This window comes from Pocillopora damicornis, chromosome 3 (genome assembly GCF_964200805.1).
Source record: "Pocillopora damicornis chromosome 3, jaPocDami1.2, whole genome shotgun sequence".
Classification (NCBI taxonomy): Eukaryota; Metazoa; Cnidaria; class Anthozoa; order Scleractinia; family Pocilloporidae; genus Pocillopora; species Pocillopora damicornis.
The window spans coordinates 26,907,161-26,915,835 of NC_142672.1; positions in this window are offsets into that span (position 1 = coordinate 26,907,161).

Here is an 8,675-nt window from a genome sequence, read left to right on the forward strand (position 1 = left end):
CGTTTTATTGTAGATCTTTACATTTTCACTTCCATGGTGGGCAGTCATAGAGATTTATTGGAACAAAAGAAAGTGTTAACATTGAGTCCTGAGGACTGTTTATGGTGGTGATGACTACCATTTCAACAGCCTTAGAGGAAGTCATTTTAAGAGTTGCACCATCTTCAATGATGACTTCCTCTAAGGTTGTGGAAACATCAGTCACCACTGCAAACAACAGTCTTTCCCAGGGCTACTCTCGACTGGACAATCAGATTAAATGATCACCTGTTACTCCAATAAAAATCATAAACTTTACTGGTAACCATGGAATTTAGCAGTGGCAGATCCATGAAGTGGCTCATCATCCAACGTTTCAAAGTCAAACTGGAATTTGGAGCATTCCCAGTTTTTGTTGAGGAAGGAAATCTGGAGAACTTTAAGGCAAAACTCTCGCACAGGGCACAGCTGAGCACTCTTAACTCTCACAAAAATGCATCCCAAAGAGTGAAAGGAGCTGTCATAATATTTTTCGAGTCATTTTCTTGTGCCCATTACAAATTTACCCTGATGTTGACGGTGGTGAAGAACATACTAGCAAACCCATTTAGGGTCACATCTTGACCATAATTGATCCTAATGACAACTGTCACTAACTCATCTATTAACAATTGATTAAGACCAATGTTCTCCAAAGTTTGTCGTGTTGTTTGCTGTGTGTACTCATCGAACTTCTCTCCACCTGGAGCTCGCAACATTTCTGGCACAGTATTGAATGCCTGTTCCTTTTCTTGCAGATCATAAATATTTGTAAAGTTTGTTGACATTTTTGTGATAAAATTGTTCACGGTAAGCAAGTCAAACAAGTGTGACGATAGTTTTCCGCCCCAAAACTGGAGGACTGACTCTTCGCGGACGGAACAATAACAACTGGGGGAACTAACTCTGTAGAGACAACTTGGCAGCGAGAACGGAAACTCGTCACGATTTCCTGGTACACGGAGATCTACTTCGAGCGAGCTTATACGGACGTCAAGGATAAGACAATCTTTGGTTCTACAGTACTTTTATTCTAGGTCAGGCCAACAAGCGACATGACCTCTAGCATACTCTAGTTTGTAATCACCAAAGCTGTACAAGGTACTTGCTTAAGAACTAACTGGTGTGAGGTGCCATCGTTACACAAATCGCAATATTTGAATAAGGACACAAAGGAGCGGAAAAATATCTCTTTGAAGTTAAACGAAAACTACTTAAATATTCCATCTGTTTCCACGACGGAGAGTATCTCAAAATTAAAAAGAAGGATGCAATAAACTCTAGGCCATTAAAGTAGGAAACCTAGGTGCGATTTTACAGCTCTGGTATAGAAAACAATACCTATCTTAATTGCAGTAGCGCAGCTCAGGAAATAAAAAACGAAAAAGCAATTAAAAGTTTCTGCTTATTTATACAAGATTGGTTTGGAAACCATTGCATGAAAAGAAATTAGATTTGCGCGTTTAAACTCAGCTGCTATCTACCATGAAAACCAATGTTTCCAGAAAGACCATTAACACTTATATTTACCTAAAAAAAACCATGTAATAAATGACAAAAGTGCCGACAAGCAGGTGCATATGATGAAAGCGAGTAACAACAAAAATCTATTCAAAAGCTACTGTGGTTTTTTTATGCATTTTTTGATTTATTAAAATGAAAGGACTTTAAATGGTTAAATGTGAAAGTTTACGAATAAATATGTTCCGAATAACACATACGGGAAAATCATTAATTTTTCCCGCAACACAAGACATGCCGCCAAAATAGCTTTATGAAATTCACAATTTTCCATCTGCAATAATATAAAAAAAAAATCATAAAGTCCTTCCCTATTATAAATTCCAAGAAGGCTGTTAGGGTCACTGCTTTTTAGTTTTTAAACCCTACTTACGGAGAAAAAAATACGAAAATAAAAAAAATTGATAAGTATGTCACATGTTCCAAGCCGTGATTGTTTTGGTCATCTTGGAAAGGAGAAAAAATTGTCTCCAATAAATTTGCAGTGGTTTCCAATTGGTGGCTTATTTTTGATGGTCATGTTGCAAGAAATAACATTTTTATCTTGTGGTGTTTAAAGTCTTAAATGGACATGGAGTAAACATTTACATCAAATATAATACATGCATCAAAGAATAATACATGGGCACACAGAGATATGGGATTTCTCTATGAGTGTTCAACTTGATATGTCACTCAGTCACAAGCACCCATGGCCATGTATTATTTTTTTATTCCTGGATAAACGCCACCTTGGCCTTTACTGACCGAGAAAGTCAGCTCAATTTAAGAAAAAACGAATCCACAATCTGTGAAAAAAGTAAGTTAAATTCAGTTATGATAAGGGCTCTAAATGTTTAATAAATTCACTCCTCGCATTATTGTCGTTTATAAATTACTAAGGTTGAAGTGATTGCAAAGAATATAAAAGTATTAAAAGAGGTAGATCTTCTGAAAAATTTTCGTAACTCTTTCTATCACTTTTTTTCCACTTTTTGTATCATTTTTTTTCAATGCATTTCATTAATTTTATGTCATTACCAGTTTCCTGGGAGGGGGGGAGGAAGGGGGGGGGGAGGGGAAGAAAGAGCGGGAGAAGTACAAGAATGAGGTTAGCAGGAGGTCATTGTTTTGTTCTTACTAGCCTTGTTTCTTGTAGCCAACCAGCTATATCTGGAAATTTTCATTAATTCATTTTTCTTTTTATTTCGTTTATTTTCTTCTTAGTAAAGATCAAGGAGAAATATATTAAAACCTGACAAATTATCTTTTAAGCTTAAGCTTCTGATCTAACAAAAGAGGTAAGCGTTTCTTTTTGCTCTGTAAAATCGAAACGGTCCAATAAATGGAGGTCAGAGAACCTTAAAAGACCTAAATATATCACTATTACATATCATAATTTACTTTAAGCACCAACAATCACAAAATAATGTTTTTAAGCAGAAATGAAACTGTAACACGAACCAAGATACTCGACGAAATCTACCATGTATTTGTTACTCTTGTGTATTATCTTGTAGAGAATCTCTTTCATTTTTAAACTTCAAGTAACAATTTTCCTTTTCCTCTCCCCCTCTCGTATTCTTTTTGGACGGTGCGCGTATTTCACAAATTAGCCAATCACGTCAAAGAACTCTAAACTTGCCACTGGAAAACTGACGTGGACATTTTTTGCCTACTTTTAGTTTGTTTTCGCGGAGAGATAGTTGGTTTTTTTTTTTAGCTTTCGTTCGCGTAAATTTGTCACTACTTTGTTTGGAATTTTAAGAAGCTTAGGAGATTTTACTTCAGTCAAATATTGTGGTTCATACAACAAGTTTAATACATATCTTCTGTGGAGTTTGGACCCTAGCCTCTTTTTTCGCAAATAATTTCTATATGATGCCGAGACCCGGGAATATTGACTCACTGAAGAATTCACTCTCTGTGGAAAAATGGCTGATGAACTGAAAAAGAAGAGAAAGATCCAAGGAGGACATAAAGGATAAGTTATGACGACTCTGGAGAAGGTAAAAGCCCTACTCGATGAATTTGAATCTCCTCCGGCGAATCAATTGAAAACTTACCGGATTGCTTTATCGGAAAAACTCAATGTCCTTGGAGCCTGAACGACGAAATTCTGGTTTTAATGACAGAGGAGCAAATCGAAGAGGAAACTGGAAACTTCAGAAGATCTATTCATCAAATGATAGTGGAAATTGACGAAACTCTCAACGCAGTTGAACTGGAAAAGGCCGGAAATAAAATTCCTCTCTCTAATTGTAATTCCTTTACTGAAAGTCAAAACTGCCCAAGATTAATGATTAATCCCATTTCTCCAATCCATTCTGGGACTCATTTAGCAAAAAATATGATACTTTGCGTGTCTTTTAACCAAGGGGGCAAAATCCTGATTGGCTGAGACAGAGAAGATTATTTTCACCAAATTAATGTTCGGATATGTTTTTTCTTATACTGCTAAATTGTGTCTGATCCACCCTTTGTTTACTGAGATGCAGTGGTTACAGCTGTTTTAACCTTCATCCGTAAGGTCGTCTGAAACCACCTCGACCAACAAAAAAAACAAAACTTGGGTTAACTTTAACCTTGTAACTTTTTCTTTGCATCAAATTTTGTTGTATTTCAACAATGTGTGTAGAGTTGTAAGAGACAGTTAACACATCCAGTCATTCACAAAATTCCTACTACAGATTTAAATTCACTTATTAATCTCACGTTTTCCCGCACTTTAGGCCGTTTGATTAGTTTCACGTCGAGTTCTGATTGGCTCTTAAACTTATTTCCCCTTCTCCTGATTGCCCATTGTAACAACCACACTCATGGAGTAATAACCAAATTGTCCAGTTGAACTAATCTGCCAACCTTCACATTAGCTATGTAAAACAAATGAAATGCGCTTGTTTTTCTAACAAGTACGTTTCTTGAGTTTACAAAATTTTTTGTAAGTTCTCCAATACGATCCACAAAGTTCACAGAATAACTATGTTTTTTGAACCAAAAATATAAATCAGATGTTGTTGAGTAAATTTAGTAATTCTTGTGATGGATGAGCTGCGAGTTATTGCGTGCAGAGTTGGACGTCTTGGTAAGAAAACTGATATCCTTGATCTGTTTTGACATTATTTAATCAAAATGATATCGGAATGTTTTAATTGCAATCACTATTTCTGGCAAACCAATTAAGTATTCCGATATCACTTACATTGAAAAATGTCAAAACAGATCAAGGATATCAGTTTTCTTATCATGGCGTCCAACTCTGCGCACAAAGGCACACACAAAATCCAATTTCTCACTTACTCCTGCAATATTCAAATAGCCGTTGAAGTTAAATTCTTGTTGAAAAGTAAGCGCAAATCATACAAAAAAAGAGAGCTCGACAATCGACATTAAATGCACGTCATGATACGACATAATACTATAAACAAACAGGCTGACCGAAGCGTGCAAAATGTGGTAAACCGGGAGGTCAGCAAACCGTGGTAGAATTCAGTCTTGTTGCTATTTCAATTAACGCTTTCATGAACGACAACGAATAAATGCAATATCGGCAGGGAAAAAAGAGGACAAATTTACCGAAAAGTTATGAATTGGCTCTACTTTACGGCAAAACTAAGTGAAGACTCTTCAACACAGCGACTACACCATGTGATGGTTTCGCGTCAATTTTAACATTCGATGACGTTATGCCCCCCAGCAGAAGAGGTTTCCAAGAAAAATTCCTGACATTCTTGTGAAGTTCTAGGAATCATAAACAACAGAAAAGCTCTTGGATGTCACAAAGGTCAAGTCAATTATGATAATGACATGGACGTATTTGGCGCCTTGGACGTTAACGATTGTAGTTCTAGCTTTTGAGTTTCTTCGCTTTTTCCAAGTGAGTCGAATTCGTTTTCTTACACGACGAGGGAAAGTGAACTCAAGCTAAGGAAGTTGACAAGTACGATCGTTTGTAGTCGAAAATTTTCATCGCAATAATCGAGCCTCGATTTTTCAATCGAGCCACGTTTCTTTAATCGAGGCTCTTATCGAGAAAAAAAGAGAAAAAAGAACAGAAGAGAGGTAAGTAGGGAGAAAAAATATCCCTAAAAGTAATGGTAAATCTGCCTTGAGCAACCAGACCCGCGACTAAAATTAACAGAGTAAAAATTCCAAGATATGGTTAGACTAGAAAGAACACCGGGCTAAGTGTTTCATGATGGAGTATTTGTTTTTATGTAAGTAACACTTTTACGAGCCAAGGAAATGAATTTTTCCGACTTTGTGGCACAATTTAGATCGGCGCCTCTTGGGTTACTGCGTCTTTTAACTTAACCCTGATTAAAGGTGAAAGCTTTCGGAAAAGAAATCGGTAGTGAGCGCCAGGGAAAAAAAACAAACTGATCAATTTTAATCGTAAATGAGCTACGAACCATTGCTAAGTTAACAAGCCAAAAGAGAATGTGAACTGTCAATTGTCCAAACTCTTATTAAGGTTTGAATAGGAATTCTTATGCGCTTCCACTAAATATTTTGCACCGCACGCATTGGACTAAGTCGCTAGAGTTTTGAGGTTGGAGCTTCTTCTTAGCGATTGATCTGTATTCTCTTTTTTGCCGAACTTGAAGTTAAACTGACTCTTCCCTTGTCGTCAGCTTTTCTTTTTTCTTTCGCAATGAAGCTCGACAGGTCTGGACAAGGAAAAGTTCCCAATTCTCCTTAGCACGCACAAGCAAAGCCTCGACGTCCAGTGACAACTCACATGGGCAAACTTGCTCGTACGGAACCTTAACGAGAATTGAATGATCTCACAAGGGACGGTTGTTGAGAGTTAGGGCTACTTTTGACTAGCGCAGAGGCACAAAGAAGAACCAACGCTTATTTCTCTTATGTTCTTACGATTTCCGAAAGGCAAGCATAGCATAAGCACAAGAAGAACATTTTTAGCTCTTGTTATTGTCCTTATGTCGGCTTATGCTTATGTCACAGCGATCACTAAAGAGAACTACATTGGAGAATTAAGTGATGGTAGGTTGCTGCAGTTCTCACTAGCGTTTAACTCGTTCGTGGAACTCGCGGTAACAATTCAGCCTCGTATGGTCCGGTAGATTAAAGGGCAAATAAACTAAAAATACTTATGACCGAGACAAGTTTTGAAAGACAATGCGTTAACTAATCAATAAAAGTAAACCTTACCATATTGGGCAAATTAAATGATCGTCTGTGTTAGCATCGGGTAAAAGCTCGCAGTTGAAGTGGCTCAATCCAGACATATTAACAAATACCACAGAAAAGAAGAGTAACTTTCAACGATAAAATATCCGTTCACTTCACTTTACCCACTTTAACTCTATAGAACACACAGGGAAATAGGTCTTTAGAGAATTGGGCAATCAATGCTTAAGTTAAAAAGGCACTTTCGTTACACAATGCTAAATCAATCAATTGAAAACGACTTGTGTTTAATATAGCCTAATCCTCAAAGGAACTGAGAACATGGGTCTGCAAACACAACAAGCAATAATAAAGGTTTTAATTAATCAAAAATGCTCTTTTCAAAAATAAACATCACAAAAGGGAAAAGTCTAAAGACTCGAGGGAAAAGAACTCGATTCTGCAAACACCACAGGTAACAATAGCGAAGGCTTTATCAATTAAAAAATTGTCTTAAAAAATAATTATCACAAAAGGCACTTTAGCGGCTCGTTGCTAAAAAAGGACTCTGCTTGAGCCCAAAGACTCGAGGGAAAAGGACATGAGTCTGCAAACACAATAGGTAATAATAACTAAAGCTTTATTTATTGAAAAATAATTTTTTTCAAAAACGAACATTACAAAAGGCTCTTGGGCGGCACGCTGCGAAAAAAAAAACACAGACAACTAAAAGAGGCCGCAAACCCTTACGATTGCAAGTCACGAGCAAATGTGAGGATTATACAAATAAAACTGCCTTTCAATATAGTGAATCTGCGCGGAGACCAGACGCGCACAATTTTTTCCTTTGGAATGGAGGGACACATGATCATCATAATCTTTTCAATTTTTCCTAAAACGTATTTCAATGCCTCCGTTGTAGAGAATCCTTCTCGAAAGAATGGGCTCTTCTTTTTTCTAAGGGGTGGATAAAAAATGGTCTTTTGTCCATTCCCGACATGGTGTGAATTTCTCGGATCAAAAACCAAACCAAACGACAGAATTTTAAAATATTCCCAACAGGAATTCTTAAAGACCATCGCGGGGACAGGAAACAAAAGTTAGACGACGTACAGAAAACTAGAATGCAACGATATCAGCTTAACAGTTTATATCATCAATCGGTATTTTTTCACAGTTTAATTGAATCAATTTGAGTACCTATGGCTGAAGCCTCGCCGAATTACGAGAAACTAAAGCCTAAAGACTCGAGGGAAAAGAACACAAGTCTGCAAACACAATAGGTAACAATAACAAAGGCTTTATTTATTAAAAATCACTGTCTTCCAAAATAAATAGTACAAAAGGCACTTTGGCAGCACGTTGCTGAATCAATGAATTGGAAAAGCCCAAAGACTCAAGGGAAAAGAACACAAGTCTGCAAATACAATAGGTAATAATAACTAAAGCTTTATTTATTAAAACATACTGTTTTCGAAAGCAAACATTACAAAAGGCTCTTTAGGGGCGCGCTGCAAAATTAATATATTGAGAATAAAAATAAAACAAGTTTTTGCCAAAATAAATGTTACGTGTCAGTTGTTTGATCCTTCTTTCATTTAAACTACGAACATAACGAAGTCATACTGATAAAAATAGATGAATGTAGGTCACTCTGATGATGATCGATGTAGGGATGAAAAATGCGAACGAAAACTAAATCACATATAAACTGTGACAGAAAAATAACCAGGACTAAGTAACTGCCGATGGAACTTAATAAATACCAAAGTTGAGCTTTCTGGAGTCAGCATAATTTACTTGAAAAACATCTTAAGAACATCTGCATTTCATATCCATAATTTATCCTTCGAAAAGGAGGCTATGATTATAAAGAATAAGGAAAGCGAGTTTGCTTATTATTAGATACTATTAATATTTATTATATTGTACCAAAGTTTCTAGGGCAACATGCAATTTTATTTTGTCAATGTACTTAATTTTATAGAGATGATGCTTGATTCATTTTTGATCAATTGTATATT